Source organism: Peromyscus eremicus, chromosome 3, assembly GCF_949786415.1.
Source record: "Peromyscus eremicus chromosome 3, PerEre_H2_v1, whole genome shotgun sequence".
Lineage (NCBI taxonomy): Eukaryota > Metazoa > Chordata > Mammalia > Rodentia > Cricetidae > Peromyscus > Peromyscus eremicus.
This window is the reverse complement of record NC_081418.1, coordinates 108502472-108523680: the sequence shown is the minus strand read 5'-3', so window position 1 is coordinate 108523680 and position 21209 is coordinate 108502472. Positions and strand designations below refer to the sequence as shown.

Below are 21209 nucleotides of genomic sequence, written 5' to 3'. Positions count from 1 at the left end.
GTTACTGTTACAAACTTATACACTCCACTTTAATATTAATATTAGGAATATTAATAATTATAGCTAATATTGGTATGACATTTGTATCTATGTCCTTGTCAAAAATTTGGGTCTTGATAACAAATCCTATGAATTTTAAAAAACTGATATTAGAAAATAATCCACTCAGGCTTATGTAGGTGAGACTTCAGATCTTATTAAATGCTTTTTAGCAATGAATATTTGACCATGAAGTCATCTTAAGCCACAATTAAAACTGATATTAGTCCTGTGAAATTGCTAATTATAATTCTCTATTTTCAGATATGTAGGAAGTGATGTGGGTTTTTTTTTTGTGTGTGTGTGTTGTTGTTTTGTTTTGTTTTGGAGTGAAAACTTCACAGTCTTCCTACTCCAGCTTCCTAAGTGTTGGTATATGTTACCACATCTGGCTGAGACACAATAGTTAAGGCATTTAAACATGAATTCTTCATAATTCCCAATTCTCAGGTTCCAAGTTCCCAATTCTCAATTTCTGAGACAAGTGGGTGAAGTTTCAGGCATGTTTCTCAGTGAGTTGAATGGCTGCTGGTTTCTGAAGACTGGAGCTCTCTTCATCTGAACAGCTTAAGATCGAGCCCCTTAAGATGAGACCCCAGCAATGAAAACATGGTTCTGAAGGACAAGAACAGAAGCTTTTCACATCTGACCAGAGCAGGACTTTCAATCCCAATGCCTAGGGTAAGCACAAAGAACCAGAATGATTCTAAGAAGGAGTTAGGACCTTAGGTCATAGGTTAAGCAGATCACATCTCAGCTGAGAGGAATTCTTCACACTTCTAAAAGTCAGTAGGAAAACAGGCATTCTGAGGAAACAAAGCCACTAACGCAATAAGCAGAATTGGGTCCCGAGAGTCGCAGTTATCTTTTCCATTTTCATTGCTTCTCTCTTATGCTATTTTTTTTAAAACCTGTACCAGAGACTATGTTGAAGTGATGATTTATCTAGTTCACTTCATTATAGTCTCTCGTAGGTTTGTTTGCGTGTCTGGCCACTATCTAAATCTTCTTTTCATGGAGAACAGAAATGGTTCGGAATGCAGTTAAAGGGATAATTTCCGAAGACTTGTGAAACCAAGATAAAGAACCAGTGACATTCTCATGGGAATATCACGGGATGGGTAGTCACTGTTCTCAGAGTCTACACGTAGTCACCTCATGCTGGTGGGTCTCCATCTTCTCCCCAGGGTCATGCCTTAATGAGCTTAATGGTTCCTTTCCCTCAGACTACTCCTGAAGCTTCCAGTTGTGGAGAAAGCAGCAGCCAGGGAATGGCTCTCGTGTCTTCCTAGGAGTGGTGTGGCCAGTGTGCTGCAGTTTCCAGGAGTAGGGCATGAGTGTGGAAATCCACCCTTGTGTCAAGCTTCAGCTTCTCAAATGGTCAAGTGTGACAAGACTGCCATCTCACCACTGTGAGGCATCCAGGGAAAATGGTAAAGAGAGGCTCCTGTGGTTTAGAAACTTCAATTTAATTACTTGAGCTTGTGAGCCTCCCTTTCCTTTTTATATAGGATTCATATACCTGCTAATCACATTGTAATATTATAAAAAAGCTACAGAAAGTGCCTATGAGATGACCTGACACTTAAACTGTGGTGAGGACTTGTGTCTTGGCATTTTATTTACTAAAGGTGTTAGTTACACTGTCTTATACATACTGTTTAACACTAAACTCTGAGTGTCTCCACTTTTCTCATGGTGACCTCCTTGAAGCCTTCCTTTATTCAGCTGTTTATCTATTGTACCATGTTCATGTTTCAGGTACTTTTAGGCCCTGAAAATATAATTACAAAAAAGTTAAGAAAAAGTTATGCTATCTGTAGGAATGATATTTTGGGGAAAGGGAGAGACAAGGGATAAGCAAACACAAATATAAGCCACTATAGATTTTGCTCAAGAAAACAAACACCAACTACAGCAACACTATTGGGTAGAATCACTAGATACAGGGCCCAAGTGAAGAAGGGAAGGCCACTCCAAACCCTGTTCTGAGCAGTTATCAAACCAGAAGGCTGAGGGGTCAAGACACGATATTTTCTTTGCATGGGCTACTTGATTGCGTTCAGGCTACCATGGCAGGTGGATATGGACTCTTATCTGAGGGAACCGTTCTACCATTGTCCAATGTCACCAGAGAAGGAAGCAAACCAAACATCACTGTTGCTGTCTGCTGGGCAGCTGTACTTTGGAAACAGTGTCGCCTCACAATAAGACTTCTTACAAAGAAATGCTGACCATACAAACAGGTAGGTTGAATTATCTATCATTAACTCACATCAACATAGTGATTCTTCACCATAATACCTTTTTATATTTCCTCTTCATCACCAGGAGAACCTTAAAACCATACTTCCTAGCATGTTATGCTGTGTGTTTCTGGCTTAGATATGGCACCCGGAAGCAGAGGAAGATGGAAGAGAAATAGTAGCCATTATTCTCCGGTGGGATTTTCTGGCAGACAATTCATTGCAGTAGCTGGCTGGAAGACTAGAGAGTTCCTGAGTGGCTGAGATAATGGGCAGTGGCTTGCCTTCACATCTGTGGGCTCTTCCCAATCAATCAGTCTGATCTTGAAAGCTATGGGGACCATCGACTCAGTTGTGTTCACAATTACTTCAAGGTTTCTTGGGTGTGGGCTACCAACCATTTCCTTATTTGCCCTACCCTAGCCATCCTGTCAGATGTCTAACCATGACATTCATTTATTCCATATCTATCTTATCTGACTATCTAGAGTGGCTCCTATGTTTCTATTTAAAGCCAAACTGAAGTACTACGCACCCCTCTTCATCAGTCAAAGTAACCCATTAGTCAAATGGGTACTTTACCAAAAAGTTATTATCACTAATTGACTGGAAAATCCTAAGTGATTTCCAGGTAGTCAGCTGTTAACTGCTTCACACACATTTTACTCAGATAATTGCATGTAATTGAGAAACTAGTAAGGGGTCAGTGTTTGTGTATTATGTATCCATGTTCCAACCAGAGTGACTGTTCCCTCAATTACAGTACAACTCTGCATCCAGGGTGCCAATGTTAATACCATCATTTGATTCCAATCCCTCCAGCTCTACTTGTGCATGGGTATTTAGTTCTAAATAATTTCATCCCATGTTGTGCTTTGTACTGACCATCATCATCAAGATACTAATTCTGTCAGCAAGGACTCCAAGCATACTTTTGAATGTCAGTCCCTACAGTGTCCCTGCATGTGGTAGCAGCCTCTCCGTTTCCCAGATTAAAGAGACTAAAGCACATAGACAGCTTAAGTAGTTAACTCAAACAACTGAAGTTAGAAGATAGCAGAACCAGAATTTGAATCCAAATTATCTTATACCAAAGCCGGTGGCCTGGCCAGCAGCAGAGTGAAGCTGTCCCTACCCCTGCTCCCGGGACAGTCACTGTAACCTTTCCTGTCTTACTGGCTATCTCTCACACTTTTCAAAAAAAAAAAAAATGAAATGAGAGAGCCATTCTTGACTGTGAGCAATAAATGAGGCATAAATTATGCCTTTTCCTTATTTTTTCCTCCCCTGTGACTTTGCAAGGAACTAACCACTTTGACAAAGAGCCATTTGACATCTTGTGGAATTCATTTTTTTTACTACAAATGATGTAGCTATTGCTGAGTTGGCAGTCGTTTTTAAGTTGAGCAGGCAACAAACATGTCTCTCTTAGAAACCAGATTCGAAGATAATAGAAGAGTACTGATCCTGTGGGCCCCAGGTTGGATACATTAAGCAGGGAGGTAGCCTTATAAATCTCAACAGCATTGCCAAACCAGCTATGGATGTTAATAGAGGTCTGAAAGAGCACAAATACTGTAATTGAAATCCTCAGATAATCTCAAATCCTCATTTTACCCAATTGTTTCAGTGCCCTCTTGGGCAAGCCTTGATAGGACTGGATAACAAGCAGTCCTGTGACTGATACGTGTTTCTTTTGCTCTTTCTTGCCCCAACAGAACCCAGCCCCAGGGATGCTCAGCTTGGTTGGGAGGAGCAGAACTGGGGAAGCAAAGCCTTTTCAAGGGGCTGAGGAGGAATTTGCCTCCTCTGTCACAAATACAAATACTGTCCATTCATCTTTTTGACATCTCCAAGTCAAATGTGTAACATACAGTCTCAGAGTCACAAGGTGGGACTGAAAGAAAAAGATGCTCTTTACATATCTTCTAACTGATACACCATTGATGTGCCACTTCCCGCCTAGTCTAGGGCTCAAGAATCACTGGTTTAGTTTGTACTATCATGGTATAAGCAAATTAAAAGCTTGGATTGATTATAAATCCGAAGTTAAAGGAAATCTTGAAACCTTATGTGTTTGTGTGTGGGTGTGTTTGTGTGTGGGTGTGTTGTGTGTGGGTGTGTTGTGTGTGGGTGTATTGTGTGCGGGTGTATTGTGTGCGGGTGTATTGTGTGCGGGTATATTTTGTGTAGGTGTGATTGTGTGTGGGTGTATTGTGTATAGGTGTGTTTGTGTGTGGGTGTGTTGTGTGTGGGTGTATTGTATATAGGTGTGTTTGTGTGTGGATGTATTGTGTGTGGGTGTGTTATGTGTGGGTGTGTTATGTGTAGGTGTGTTTGCGTTGCTGTAATAAATAGTGCTGATGAGACAACTATAAGGATCTGAAGTTTACTTTCTTAAAGTTTAGAGTCCAGCTTATATCCTGCAAGAATCTTCTTCATGTGTCCTTTGATAGGGAGGAATACTATGGTCTCAAGCCCCCCCAAAATAAGAAAAGCAACATGGAGTCAGTTATAACAGCATTAATGTGTTGAAGGTGGGAACACATAACCTAATCATGGCCCACTAGGTCCCACCTTTCAGCCACCTTGTACTGAAAATTGACTTGCTAGCACATGGATTGGGGGAGATTGATTATTTTGTGAGGTTCGTATAAAACACAGCACCTCATTTCAGCTTGTTTTAGATATAATGTATCAAGACCTCAGAAAACTGGAAATGGCTTGCAACACTGGAGGAAAATTCAAGCATGACTGTATAATCATATCTTGCACATCATCACAGCAAGGAGTCTGTGTTATCTTTACTATTCAAAAGACATGGCTAGTTTTGGCAGTACAGTTATTAAAACTAGAATGATACAGAGATTAGCACGGCCTCTATATAAGGATGACAGCCAAATCTGTGAAGTGTTTCACATTTTTATCTGGGAGTAGTGGGTTACTATTGTAACCCCAGCATATGGGAAGCTAGGTCAGAAGGACTATTGTGACTTTGAGGCCAGTGTGGACTATTCAGTGAGTTCCAGGCTAGACTGTGCCTGGAAGACCATATATAAGATCCTGTCTCAAAATTAAACAAGCATAGGGGCTATTCATTAAGTCTTTATTAAAACACATGTACACACCATATACACATGCACCACACGCACACAAAGCACACGACACCACACACAGATAACACACAATACATACATACAGCAATATACACTATACACACATATACCACATATACACCACACATTTTTACACACACATACCACCACCACCACCATCACCACCACCCCCAATACCATCACACATACACATGCACATACCATATACACAAACATCATATATACTCATCTCATACCTCCCACATACACTACACATATAAATACACCCCCATATCACACACAAACACTATACTGCATACACACATACCACCACCACACAAGACATAGACACACACACACACACACACACACACACACACACACACACACAGAGAGAGAGAGAGAGAGAGAGAGAGAGAGAGACAGACAGACAGAGAGAGACAGACAGAGAGAGACAGAGAGACAGAGAGAATACTAACTTTGGAATAATCACTGATAAACATTCTGATTGACTAGACATTATTTCTGCTCCCACAAGGTTGATTCTAACTAGGTCTGACATTTTATCTCTGCATTATCCAATTTTAGCAAAAATATTAATTCAGATAACCTGATAACCCTAAAAAAACCCTAAGTATCTAACCATAATGCTTGGGGGATGGCTTCAAGTGAGACTCAATGTATTAAGGAATGTTTGGACAAGATGTTAGGTTTCAAGAGTGTGGTTTTATCTCAATATTTCTAAAATGGGGATGGTGGTATCTACATTTTAGGGATAGCTATGTATCTCTCTATATAATTATATATGGATAACATGTATATATTATATCCATGATTATAGGCTATGAAAATAATCTTCACATTTAAAAGGCTTAAAACACAGGAGTCCGTAGTAGTTTGGTGAGGGTTTCTTCTCCTTTTCAATGCTTACTTTATGTGAATTCAAGCAACAGAGGGATGGGCCATCGATCTGGACCGTCACCAACTACTGTGTCGCAGGACTAGTCTATGTGGTCTCATTTTAGTAAATATGCTCTGTTAAACCCTAAAACATGTTACTTCACCCACACTTTGTACAAGCTCTAGAATTCCAGGAAATATAAAACTGTACAATACGTCTGGAAATACCTAGACTATTTGGCAGCTTGTTCAAGTACATAGCCTTACATATTCAATAAAAGTCGGTACTACCAGGTAAGCTATACAACAGAATCAGTCCCCAAAAGACGGGCGGCTCCTAGTCTTTAATATACTTGTTGGTGATCTTGCCTTCCCTCCTCCCTCCTCAGTGTACCATCTTCCTCTCGCGGTAACTGATTGCCCAGCTTTTAGCTAGATATGCAGTTTCCTGGTAACAGATGATATTTTCTAGGTAAGCGGATTCATGAGACTAAAATAGGGCAGAATGAAAAGTAAGTGGAAACGATTGTCCTTAAGGGAAAAGTCATGCCCTCTGCCACCCTTCTTTTCTATTGGTTGGAATAGGAACCTTATAGACAGAGGTAGAATAGCCACCTTACCAAGGAGGCCTATGGTCCAAGTAGAATCCCATCAGTCTGCTCTAGGAATTATCTGGATCTAGACTTCAACTTGAGATGGAATTTTCTGGGTGACTTATGCCACAGCTATTTGGGATTTTTTTCTTTCACTTTCCCCTGTGAAGAACTGAACAGTGCTCAGAAAATTTACACAGAGCCTTCAACTCCCAGTCACTGAGGAGCTTGGGATGTAACTCAGTGACAGAGCATCTGCTGAGCATGTACAAGGCCCTAGGTTCATCCTCAGATCTGCAAAGAAACACCAGTGTATTGGTCTGCAAGAAATACAACATCAAGTTAGTCATGGCTGAAGCTAAAAAAAAACTGGACATGTGCAGATGTGGAAGGTCTACAGTTCTGAGATTCTGTCTTCCTAACCTGTGATCATCAGCACACTGAGTGTAGTTTCAGGTACAAGCTGCAATGATGATATTTTTCGCATTTTACATAGAATTATCTCCTCCCCCATTATTTCTATTTAGATCAAGATTAAACAACCTCTACAAAACCTTACTATCTCTTCATGCTTCCCTAACCTTGTCCCACAAAGTAAGCCATATAGATACCTCTAAACCAACAAAAAACCAAGTAGATTGAGAATAGAGAGCATCATGACTCACTTCCTGCATCTGTCCTCCTGAAAGCTTCCTTCCACCCAAATACAATAAAGATTCTAAAGTTCTACATATTCAGGAAGAGAGGCATGAAAAAGTACATGGATCTGATATCTTAATAAATAAAATTGTATAAGCTAGGGCAGGGAGGAAGGATGCTCATTGTCATACTTTATGTCTATCCTTCCCAATAGCAGATGTGGACTTCTATTTCCAAAAAGGTCATACATTACAGTCTTCACAGGAAACTCAATTGCTTAGATTAAACACCCCCACCTCTGTCTGTGTTCTACAAGCCCTCTTACTTTATGAGTGAGACTTCTCAATGATGCATAGACCATGCCACTTTCTCCTGTCTCTGTGTGACAGACAGAAATGGCTGCCTACTATTCTTCCGAATATCTCACATTCATCTTAGAAATGGGAACGTGTTTGATGTTGCTATCCATAGTACATTTTTACCAGTCATTCTCATCCATTCATTTTTTACTTTGAATATTTATTTTATATTTGTGTGTGTGTGTGTGTGTGTGTGTGTGTGTGTGTGTGTGTGTGTGTGTATCCATCTCCATGCATATATATGAAGAGGCCTGCAGAGGCTACCAGCATGAAATTCCTCAAGAGCTAGAGCTATAGGCATTTCTCACTTTCACTTAGAATGTGCCCTCTTTGTCCATGAAGTTTAAAAGACAGCTCTCCAGCCAACTCTCTATCCCTTTACCTATTATTATTTACCTTGTGATAATTTCATTATGTGAAATTATCTTACTTTGACATTTATATGCTTCTTGCATTCACATTTCTACTTTATCTCCATTAGGTTGCAAACAGATTTTTGTCTGTTTGCCTTATGTACATATGACTTCACTAAGTATAACACCCAATATCAATCAGCAGGGCTTATTCCTATGTCTCAATTGATATCGAGGTATAATTTTTGTGAAAACCTCGAATACAAGACACTGATTCAAATCAAAATTCAAAATGGAATGTGAAATGGGTTTATAGGGGATGAAGATGGAGTAGAAGAGGCAACACAAATCAATAGTCAGGGAAAGCTAGGGATGGGTCTGGAGAGAACACCAAACTGATTGAAAAATAGAACTCCCATCTGCGTGTCTACAGAACAAGCTAATCAAAACCATGCAAAGTGAAGCCTTTTGACAGAGCCTTCGAAGTGACTGCACTGCATGGCAAGTTGTTGGTATCAAGCCTGAAATGAAACAGTGGTTTTTACATTATGCTCCGGGAAGTGATACTTGCTAAAGAACTCCTTCAACTTTTTTTTCTGGCATCTATTGATCATATCCATAGAAATTAAGAGGAGAAGGCAATTAAGTTTAAAATTTAATGGTGTTCTGCTGTTGTTAATTTACTGGCTGGCTCGATCAATGCGTCACCCTAGATAGAAATCTATGCACCCCCATGTGCTAGAAAATTCTGTGACGCCCTTTTAGCTAAATTTATAACAATAACATGTAACCAGTGACTAAGTGGGTACTGCATAAAGAGGCGAGAGAGTGACTCCAGGTGCCCACGAGATTTCAATCCATATTTTAAAGGAGATCATTTAAACAGGAAAAAAGCTTTTGGAATTATATTTACTTTAGTACTTGTCAATTTTGGGATTCACCAAGTGTTCCATGAACCACATTCATCAGAAAAAAAAGTATGTTTTTCCTCCAAAAGAGTGCTAAAAAATATCTATGTGCGTGGACATTCACTTTCCCTGACAAACAATAACAAGAGGTCCACACATGTTATGGTTTAGTCTGGAAAGTGTTATTTAGCATACAACACGAGTGGACTAGGAAGCTCCAAAGACTTACTCACTTTCCTCTGTGCCAATGGGCTTTCTTATGGAAAGACATAAGATAAAATTCCTGATAATTATATATAAGTAACTAAAATATTCCTTCCTGCAAAATCTACCTAGGATAGGTTATATATTGGTTAAACCTAACTTTTACTTCCTCTAAATTAACTGTAGACATATATTTATAACTACTTAAAGATATAGAAAAATATAAAGTAAGTTTAAGTGTTTTTTCCTATTATTTTTATATGTCATCCTATTCTGAATTTCCCAAAGGTCTTCAGAAATATAACTTACAATAGCAAAAATATATTCCATCTTATCAAGGATTTACCATTTACTGCTATTGCACAGAAAATGTTTCTTGCTTTCACATTCTTTCTGAAGTCCTGATAATTGCTCTAGGAGCAATTGATTTTCTTCAAAGGTGATAATGCGTTGTGCATGAACAGCCAAGAGCAACCCCTGGAAAGCTGGGCATGAAGTGAGAAGGGAACCAGAGGTAAGCAGAGATAGACGGGGGTAGAAGCATGCTGAGACACAGGACAGCATAGACAGAAGGAACCACTCCAGGGGAAGAAAGGCTTTTTGTCTCCATCTTGAGACCAGATTACTGTAACTGAAATCCTTTTTCATTCCCACTGACATTAGGAGGAAACTTGTGCTCTGTCTACCACTATAGTATCCACAAAACCCATGGTGGTTGTAGTTATGGAAGGGCTACAGCAATCAACGCTTCAATTGTTCTTCATATAGTCATCCGCACTAAGATCACAGATTCAGCACATTAAGCACAGAACGGATGATGGGAACAGCTAAAAAGCATTGTGTGGGATCTGTATACATACAGTAAGCTGCATTATACTGGTAAATAGAATGTTATGTTTAAGATGGATTAAAGCAGACTCTGGCAGTGAGGAGACCCTGCATTTCAAGTCCCAAGCATGTTTATTTGAAAGGTCCTTCCAACCTAGGCTGATCCCCCAATCCTGTGTCAGAGAGAAAGACAAACAGTGAAGTGGCGACATCCCTGAGCAAGAAAACAAACTATTTCCAATAGAGGTTACTCTGTTTATCCCATGGTATAAAAATGTCAGAGAGAGGATCAGGAAATGGGAAGCTCTTCGACAGAAATTTCATAGGGAGTTCCTTCATCAGGAACTCTAGCTGATGGCCTCAACCTCTCTGGTTGATTTTCTGGAATGTTTGTAAATCTCCAGTTTGGTGATGGTATTTTTGCTCTCTCAACCTGACTACTCCAGTCAACTCTGCCACAGGCCATGAACTCCTGATCTGTGATCTCTTTGCTGCTTCTATATGCTAACTGTTATTTGTTCATTAACTTTTGCTTACTATATACTTACTAGATGCACTCATTCAAAAATAGGTATGATGGATCCTTCTATGGACTTTATGGAGCATAAGTCCAGCGTAATTGGTTTGGGCTCCTTCAGAAGATTGGAGCTAAGTTTTTTGTACTCATATACCCTATACTGGACCTGAGGAGGTGCCATTTTTGTTTATATCTTGGGCTACAAAGAACTACTTCATTTGAGCTGTGTTTCTTTTTAAAACACATTTTAACTTGTTTAAATTATATGATGATTATCACTACTTAAAAAAAAAATTCTCGTACAGTGGTTATGCAGGTATGAGCCCCAGACCAGGAGCAGGAACTATTTCTGGATAACTGCTGGGAATACACAGTATTGGGCACTAGCCCAAGTCTATGTAATCAGAGACCCTGATAGGACCAGGATTGAGGGCAGCCATCCATGTCAAGAAGCTATTCCTGGATCTGTTGTCTTCTGTCAGACACATCTGATTAAATATTTGTTCTGGTTTTGGTTCCACTGTGGGGAAGAACAGAAGGTGCTTTGGAGTCTTGAACACAGAGATAAGGGGGCTAATGTTGTCACAGATGGATACAGATGACCACCAAATGCAATACCCAAGACTATATCTCAGCCACTTCTAGTAGGCTGTTTATCATGTACCTATTGGCAACTGCTTTGCTCTTTATTATGCTATCAGTCTATCTGTTCTCTGGACATAACTGATGATATTTAAAAAAATTCCTTTATTCATGGAGTAGCCGATCCCAAGGAGGGAATTCTAAGAAGAAAGATGAAAAGTGCTATCCTTGGAGACACCTCCCATGACAGAATGGAAGAGGTGGGCTATCAGACTTTGAGGATGGTAGAGGTTGCTCAAATGATCCCTTCAAAAGCTGCCATATTGAGATTTGTAATAAATTTTGTCCCATTTAAAAAAAAATACTCCACAAATGAATTCTCAGCCAGATAGTTTTGTTGTTATGGAGAGAAGAGGTGACTTTTAAAAAGCCTCAGTCTTTATTTCTTACAGAGACCAAACACTAACAAACAAAAACAGAAAACTATTTTTATGTTCATTTGTTATGCTTTTTTGGATGACAGGGTTATACTAAAGCCACTCTTTCAGAAAGGATGCCAATTATGTATCTTTTATGTATCTTTCTAGGCTTCCCTTCTGATATGCCTATGTAACAAAGCAGGTGTCACTTACAGTACCAATCTGGACAAAGGAAAGAGCACTGAAAACACAATCAAGTTCAAGGGTAATGAGTGAAACACCTTAATTAAGTTTTCCTGAACTGCAGGTCTCTGTGAAGGTACATGAAGAGTTTGTCTCTATTTATGTATTGCTTTGATTTCACTGGGGATGATGTCGCTTCACGAGCATCTTAAAATGAGAATCTTCTATGGGCAAATGGGGAATTAGGGAAAAACAGAAATGAGATTTCTTTGTATCGATCTTATCACTCATTTCAAAGATGAGATAATACTTGCTATCAACTGCAAACACATTCATTCAACTCCCATAAAACTAGTATTAGTCCCATTTGATTTTGTGCTTGAACCAGGATTTAGTTATATTTATTCAATTCTCAGAGCTTGTATTTTGCAAAAATGAAAGATTCAAGTATGAAACATTGCTTACTCCCTGTCCATTAAAAGATCAAGTGAACGAAAATTACTTGCTTTCAGAATTAGTCCCTGAATAAAATTCTTTATTTCTTTCTCTCTAAGATACATATTTTGAACTCAAAATCAAAGCAGAACCAGAATTTTCAACACTTTAAAATAATTTCATTTTCTTAACCTGCCTATTACTTTTCTTAGTAAAGAAAGTTGCTTGGTAGCTGAAAGGCCAGGATCTTTGTCCATGCAGTGTGTGTAATGGTCTTGCTTTCCCTTAGGAAAGATGTTCATTTTCCCAGCTGCTGCACTGGATCACTGGGAATGGTCCTGCGCCTGAGTTTTGTTTTGTAAAGGCATAGCCATATTCAGGGGAAGCTTATGTTTCATGACCATAAAAAATGGTGAAAGAATGTCCTAGACCTTTGCCTAACAAGAAGGGCTATCACCACATTATCCACAGTGTGATTGTCTCTCAGTACAACACTTCTGTCTGCCCATCAGTGGCTTCTTCTTTCCCACAAAGGCTGATTCTTAAGATGTTGCTCCACAAAACTTCAGAAAACAAATCTGTTTTCAGAGAATTTCCCAAGTTATTACTATACATAATGAAGTAACATTTAGGTTTCCCTTATTTTAAAAGAGTAGGTTATACAGGAAAGAAAGGAAGTAAAAACATCTCTACTCCACTCATACAAGATTGTAACTCAAGCTGTTCAACATAGCCTTCAGATGGTATTTTTCTCTGGAAAGCATCCAGAGATATTTTAACAGTCATCTCAATGTTATTAGTTTTTGAGAGTCTACAGACCCACTTTGGGACTCTACAGACTCTCTTAGAATCAGAATCCTGTGTCCTAACATTGGAAAGAGCACAAAAGTATCAATGAAACAAATAGTTGGTTCCTAGAGAAGATAACATGATTGACAAATTAACCAAAAGAAGGGAGAGAGAAGAGCCAAATTAATATAACTATAGACGAAAAGGAAACTGCCACAGGTACCAAATGAAATCTAGAAAAACCACAATGATACACTAAAAACTTTTATCTCCCTTAATTTATAAAACCCAAAAGAAACAGATGAATTTCTAGTTGTATCTGACCTATCAAAGTTAAGCCAAGATGAGATCAACAAATTAGAAAAGTTATAATAAGCAATGAGATTATAGTAACTGAAAAAATCTGGGTTTACTTTAAAATCCTGTTTTGAATTTTGGTACTGGGGTTGAACTGAGGATTTCATATATGCTGGCTAAGTGGCATACCACTGAGCCACACCCTTCTAGTCCTGAGCTAATTGCTTTGGAGAGATGATTTACCTTTCCTAAGTCCTTTCAGAGATTACACAACAGTGAACTGTGAAGTAGACCTTGGGAAAAACAAGTTATAGTTTTGGCTTATTAACTACTCATTACTAACTCATAACATATGTTCTAGTTGTACAACAAAACCATATGGTAAATACTTCATATCTGCCTCTCCTAACCCACAAGCAAAGGTTAAACCATTTAGAAGCATGGTCCCTGGGACAAAGTTACCAGAACTACTTAAGGTGTTAACAAAACATTGTAGGCATTTGTATCTCAGTGCTCTGTGCATTCTAAAACAGTCACAAACATGTAGATGTGTAAGCAGAGTGGTGGTGACCATGGGCTTAGTGACAATTGTAGTCAAAGTATGCACAATTTCAGTGAGATATAAAGAATAAGTTCAAGAGATCTATTTTTACGATACCACAACTGTGTTAATAAAATATAATGCATTCTTAAAAATCATTAACCAGCAGTGGGACCGGGTCCTGTGCTCATTGCATGAGTTGGCTGTTTGAAACCTGGGGCCTAGGCAGGGTCATTTGGCTCGGCCTGGGAGGAGGAGACTGGACCTACCTGGACTGAGTCTACCAGGTTGATCTCAGTCTGCGGGGAAGGCTTTGCCCTGGAGGAGATGGGAATGGGGGACAGGCTGGGGGGAAGATGAGGGGGGCAGGAGGGGGGAGAACAAGGGAATCCGTGGCTGATATGTAGAACTGGATTGTATTGCAAAATAAAAATTAAAAAAAAAAGAAGACAGAAAAAAAATCATTAACCAGTTGCATTTTCACCTCCCTGGAATCATTAAATTTCTGAGGCTAATTAGCTACATTTAACCATTCTACCACATATACGTATTCCCAAACAGCATGCTGTAGATGATAAATATGTGTAACTTTCATCAATTAAAAAAAAATGAATACAAAGAGAACAGTTATAGATTCCCAGCTTTCATTTCAGCCTTCTGAGTCTTGAATCAACATTAGGATATAGCTTTTAGGTAAACATTCTTGAGGTCCCCCCTCACCCTCTCTCTCCCCCTCACCACGTAGTCTAGGTTAGCCTTGACTTCTTATATTCTCAATCCTTCTTTCTCAGCTTCTTGGATAACAATGTTTTAGCAATCCTTTGTAAACTCTACTGAAGCTGTACACAAGGGTGGTTATGGGTACTTAAGAAGCAAAGCAAGAGTGTGAAATAACAGTTGCTTGAATGGGCATCATCAATAAAAAAAAAACAAAAAACAAAAACACTGTCACTGAGCACTGCTTAAGATTCCCAAGTCTTTTCAGAAGGTCAGAAAAGGACTTCCATGTCTCTATTAACCAGTGGCTGGGCTTCATCATTGGAATACAGTGAATGGACATAGCTGCCTGCTTCTGAGTGCATGACGCTAGCATAAGGAGGTTTGAAATAGCTAATCTTGAGATAGAAGACAGAAAGAAGGACATTAAGACTGCTGGGAACAACTGTTAGGCTGGTGAATAGAGAAACCAAGATGTATACAATCAGGTTACAGTACAAACAAGTGCATATGTGGGTAGGACAGGCAATGTTTGAAGGTAGAGAAGAACACTTGAGAGACTCCATACATGTACTGGCTCTATTTCTTACAAAGAGAGCAGGATAACCCAGAACAGCTGCCCTATTCTTGTGTAATTCATTTGTTGACTAATGCCACATGTTTTGAAGTTACCAACTGTTCTTCAACACCACAGCGGCCATTATGCTTTAAAGGTACAGTCGGAGCCCTATTGGTAGAAAGTGTCTGTCAACTGCTCTACTTCGAAGGGATGTATGAAGAATTCATTTCTCATTTCAGTCCTTCTTCTTAAGCCTTTATTTACTAAGAAATACCCAAAAGTTAAGCTTCAGGGTGCCAAGACGAGAGGTCATAGACAGCCACTAGTGCTTCTATCAATAAAGAGTAAGCATGTGGAGGCCTGAGAGGAATGTGAATGCTTTGACCTCAACGTAACCCTTGTAGTTAATTGTCATTTGAATCATGATGTTGGCAATCAACATCCCAGGAATAATGAGTGTAAAGCCTGACAAATAGTTCCTTAAAAACTATCTAGCACAAATCTGGCATATTGCTGTTTGTCAAATTAGTCCTATGCCAGATGCTTACACAAAGTCTGTTGCCCATTGACAAATGGCCTTGCTGCACATTTTCTCATTAGATAGGATTGACATTCTTCACAGATACTCGATCAAATAGAATTAACGACAAAGAGATTCATATTTGCATTCTGTAACTACCATGTCTGTTGCCTCTCCACACCCTACTCACCTGCTGGTTCAGGCTCATTCTTTTTTTGTGGATCTGGAATGTATCAGAATTGCCAAGAACAGAGTTACAGTTTGCATTTTGATCAGAGAAAAAGCAAAACAGTGTGGCACCAAGAGGAGTTGCCTTTCTAATGTGCACCCTTTCTGTCATGACTGAAATATGCTGCATTTTCACATTGCACACATTTTCACATCCTAATGTAGGGCCTGTCAATCGCCAGCACAAATTGCAAAAGGGTAAAGGACTCTGCAATGGCTCCTTTGTCAAGACAGAGTGTTTGGGACACTACATCTGACCCACTCAAACCCCGTCATTCTTCAAAGAACTCAAAAGCCTTGAGTCGGCTAGAGCTCAAGGTCAGCAAGTGCTCTTGTCTCTAGAGATTAATCCATTTCTCTCCCTATCTTAGTGAAATAAAGCATTGCCATAGCAGCCAGGCCAAAACGAACAGCTAGACATGTGTACTGTTTCCGATGAAAATATATTATCATTCAAACAGGGAATATGTGAGCTCAGGATTGACAGCTATGGTATTCAACATTCACAATTCCCTCTTCAGGGATATTCAGCATCGATTGAAACAGAATGCAGTGTTTAGGAACTACTCAGGGGTACTTTCAATAAAATGCTTCAAATAATGATTGTCCAAAGCTTGCTAGACACTTTGTAAATGTCAGAAACACATTAAATATGTTAAATGAGCATGTCCAATATCCAGAAAACAACACGAGTGATTTACAATCAATTTCACACATGCCTGAGAATGTTTCCCTGATGCAAGACAAAAAGGTCCTCTCTGACCAGGGCGTACCAACCCCAAGTTTGGTTCTGAGGCAGTATTTAAATTCATTAGTCTGCTCAACATAAACTGTGGAACACTTTCTTATGGGTAAGTACATATGCTTTGGGGCTCAATAAGAGATTCAAATTGAATATGGCTTCTATGCCTGAGTAAGGACTAGAGTAGATGCCATGCTTCATTAAAAGTAGACGAAAGAGAAAGCAAGGGTACACCTTAAGTTAAAAGATTCTGGCAATAACCCTCCATCCCTCAGGCCCTTCAGACTTTCTCCACATCCAGGTATTCTGGCACTTAGTCCTTTCATCTCTCTCATGAGTCCTCTTGTGCATTCTTGGGGAGGGACCACCAGATCACGCATCACTTAGATGCCTTCACGATTTCCACCACATGTGTCCAGGAAAATCTTGCCAGTAAAATTCCACTGAGTCCATCTTTTCAACATACAATTCCTAACCTTAGGCTACCATAGATCCTATTTGCTCTGTGTACTTTAATTTTTTTGATTTTGTATGTTCAAGTGTTTTCCCTGTATGTATATGAGTGCAACACATGCATTATGGTGCTTCTTAAGGCCAGAGGAGGGTGTTGGATCCCCTGAAATGAGTTTATTTAGTTCATATGTATATGTTGTTTTTCATCTGTATATATTGGCATATGTTTGTAGGCCTGACAACTTGAAAATAGATGACTGAAAGGCTGGTCCTCTTTCTCTCAGGAGTCACTAATTGCATGTAACTCTTCATCTAGTTTGGGCCTTTGTGCAGTCTCCACTAATCACACTGGCATGTCAACTGGTATCATCACTGTTCTTATTAAAGCAGCCAGGTTGTTGTAATTTCCTGAGTGCAGCTTTTCTGTCATATATAGAGGACACAATCTTATAGCAGGTGTTTTGGTCTTCTGGCTCTTACAATCCTCTTGTCCATTTTTCTTCACTGTTCCCTTGAGGAGTTGGGTTGTGAATGTATCTATTGGGGCTGGGCACCCTGTAGTTAGTTGTTCTTAGTTTGAGCAGCTATGGTTTTCTGTAAAGGACCCCATCTGCTACAAAACAAGCTTCTTTGATGTGTGTGTGTGGGGGTGGTGGTGGTGAGAGTTACCCCTTTCAAGTTGGATCTGGGCACAGGACGATTGTCCCATACAAAGGCTGGAGGTAGGATGTGGTACAGGTGGACTAAAGTTGGGCAAGCTGGCCAGACGGGGCTGGCACACAGGATAGGCAACTGATACTAAGCTTGGGGTTTGGGGAAGGCACAGACAGGATTGACCAGATTGGTTTACCGAGACTGATGTTTTAATGGAGTGAAAATATATAGTGCTTCAGATTCTACCTGCCATGTATTAAGTGTTGTGCAGTCACCATTGTTACCTGGTGTGGTCCTTATAGATCCACTGAAATTCATCAATGTCAACAAGGGAGTTCAAATTCCCAAAAGATGGGCTTTGCATTAACCATATTTGATGCTTCATAGAAATCTACTTATTTGCCTTTTATACTCCCCACACCTCTGAATTCACTTCAGTCGTATTTGGTTATTTTTTTTGAGGTCCGTTTTCTCATACTGTTGCGTAGGCATCTGTCCATGAGCCTTCATAAAACTCAGGCTCACAGGGTGGTAGAATTCATTCCCAAGGCCTTCCCACCAACTGCCCAAAGCTGGTTACTTAATCCCAAACCGTTAACCCAGACACATCTGCTGGTTTGAGACTCACATACTCAACTTTCTGTTCAACATTGATAACCACAGTTATCCGGAGTTTACTTCCTATTCCACATGTCCTCAAAGGATAGTATCTTCCTTACCATAAATGTGCCCTTTCCTCCTTAATCCCCATGATAGCAGCCCCCAAGAACAAACTAGAAAGCAAGGGACTCCTCCTGCCCCTCTTTTTCTCAACATAAAAGAATCTTGAGTAGCTACAGGATCCTCAGCAGCAAGAAAGAAAATATGGTATCTTCAACTTTTTCTAAAAACACATAGAACTTTCAGGATCTCATATTCCTACCTTTGGTCTAGTTTTGAGTACTAAGGTATAGTTCTGTACTCGACAAAAATGTGCTATAACTCTGATAATAAATGGATATTTCAATGGGGCTTTGTGTTGGTAAGGAAAGTAGAGGAGTCCTTGTCTCCAGGACATTATGCGCTAAATCAGACATCATTACTCAGCTATGGCTAAAAGACGCCTTGGGTCATGCAGATTTGGTATTAGATCCTCTAGTTTATTTGGAGGAAGTGTAGTGTCCTGATTATTTAAATATGAGAAGAGGAGTTGAAATTTAATGGAGTAGCCAAATACACACGTATGCAAGATTTTTCCCACAAGTTCATTAACTTTCAATTCCATTATAAAACATAAATGATAAACATATAAAGGCTGTATTAAAAAAGCTTGTATCCCTCTCCCACAAAATATTGTTCTATAGCCTAATCATGAATGGTAAGACCTTCCATATTCTGTCCATTCCATCTCCCTTCAAGTTTAAAAAAATCAAATCAAATCAAAATAAACAAAAAGCCCACCTCTGCTTCTTCTCTGGCACTTTGTATCACAGTAAAAATGAAGTGAGTGCCTTTTCCTATATCATTTCCTATATGCCCGAGTCCACAGTTTACTTTTAGTTTTTAAATAATCTTCCTATAATTGGAGCATAAGTACCTCTGTCTTTCATCACCAACTTGTGACTTTGTGGATCATCTCCTACAAGAAGCTCCCTCTCTTCCCCTCTTCCTCTCCTCTCCTCTTCCTCCAGTCCCTCTCCCTTCCTCCATCTCTGCACTTTCTTTAATAATGAAGGTGGATCATTGTTTTTTCATGGTAGACTTGACTTCCTTGCAGGTGAAGGCCTACCTCATGCATATTTGTGCCCTAGCATGGAAGCCATTCTAGTGTGGACACACACTGAACGGCTGAGAAACAAAATATGTTGTAAACATCTTGATTAAAGTGAAGTAGCAGGAAGATTGTCTCATACTGACACGTGATTCTTTAACCTAATCATCTCCAAGTCCTCTAAGGATGAAGAGCTCACAGATCTTCCGACTAGATTACTTTTCTCTTCTTTACAAAAGACCTACAAGAGAAGTTTATTTCTGTTTTACAGCAGACAAATGGAAACTTAGTGGTTTTATTCAGGTTACATAGTAACAAAGCTTGCTGAAACTTCTCTTCATGCTTTACTGCCTCGTTTTCCTTTCGCAAGACAGAAGCCATAGTCAGCATACTTTAGCTTTTTTAGGTACAATATGACACTTTTTTTTATCAATCACTAACTCAAATTTAGCATTCTCCTTCAAATTATGTAAGATAGACTTAGCACGCCAGACTCAGTAGTAGCTACTGTTGGCACATGCAGAAAACACAGAAGTTTGCATGGAATCCCATAGTTAAGGTGGATTCACTGAAATGTTGTTTATCTTCTTCATTATTTAAAAGCTACCATGACTGTGGGACTCAAGGGTGGAGTTTGCTATTTACTCTCTGCAGATGGCACATCTCCATCACACTCACAAATAAACATCTGAAATACTTTGAAAACTGGATTTTAATATGACTCGTTTTCTTAGCTACTTTGTGTATTTCATCTTGTACCTTTAGGAAGCATGGTACTGGGAAGGGGTTTGGGGCCTTGTATCACTTGGTTTGGGCTTCAGAATGAAAAGCAGGTGAAGAAGGCTGGAGACTTGCTCCTCACTTGACTTCCACTGGGTGAGCTACCCAGTGATGGAGATGTCTGCTATGTGCCCTGCACCCTCTGCTCTCTCTGGAAAAATGGCCCCACCCCTTCCACACTCAGGTGAGGCTTCCCCTGTCTGTCCCTACCTTGTGCTTCTTACTAATATGACATGGTGATTGCTTCTTAGTAATGTGACATGGTGCGTTGGGCCACCATTTAACCCCAGGGCCTTTGCTCTCTCCTTTGGCTTAAAGGACATTTGTGGGATGGGCCAAAGCAAACAGACTTGCCAGCTGCTGTCAGAGCTCAATCTTGTGACTATTATCTACAGTACTTTTCATTCTAAGGACATGGCTTCAGAATCCCCAACACACAGCGCCACAACAGCCATTAACAAATGCCTAGAGTTGGCTCTGTAATAGAAATTATTGGCTAGCCTCAGCATTATTCAGTTCATGAGAATGCATCTTTGTGATTGAGTTATACTTCTCTGTGGAAACTTAGAAAACCTTTAAAACTTTATAGTCATCATCTATACTTATCTACCTGTTATCTGTATCTCTGAAATGAACTTGTGGCTCATTGATGGTCATACAAGAAACTAGATAGTCGGAAGCAATGGTCATGGATAAGTGGAACACGGGTGGGTTTTTTTTTTTTGTTTTTTTTTTTTTGTTTTTTTGTTTTTTAACAAAAGGCTCACCAGAAGGAGGAGAGGGTGCAGAGCAGGTAATGTAATAAATAGTAGGTGGAACTAGTGACATGTCTATAAAATCTAAGAGAGGGACTTGACAGTGGGCAGAGGGAAGCAGTCA

At 39.6% G+C, this 21209-nt stretch overlaps 1 protein-coding gene and 1 pseudogene across 1 annotated transcript in view; one reads left to right on the top strand and one right to left on the bottom strand.

Moving 5' to 3' along the window:
- Tafa1 (TAFA chemokine like family member 1) overlaps positions 1-21209 on the bottom strand; it is a 513270-nt gene that overhangs the window by 73717 nt on the left and 418344 nt on the right. The gene's annotated exons all lie outside the window — the stretch shown is intronic.
- On the top strand, positions 5110-5210 carry LOC131907523 (U6 spliceosomal RNA; annotated as a pseudogene).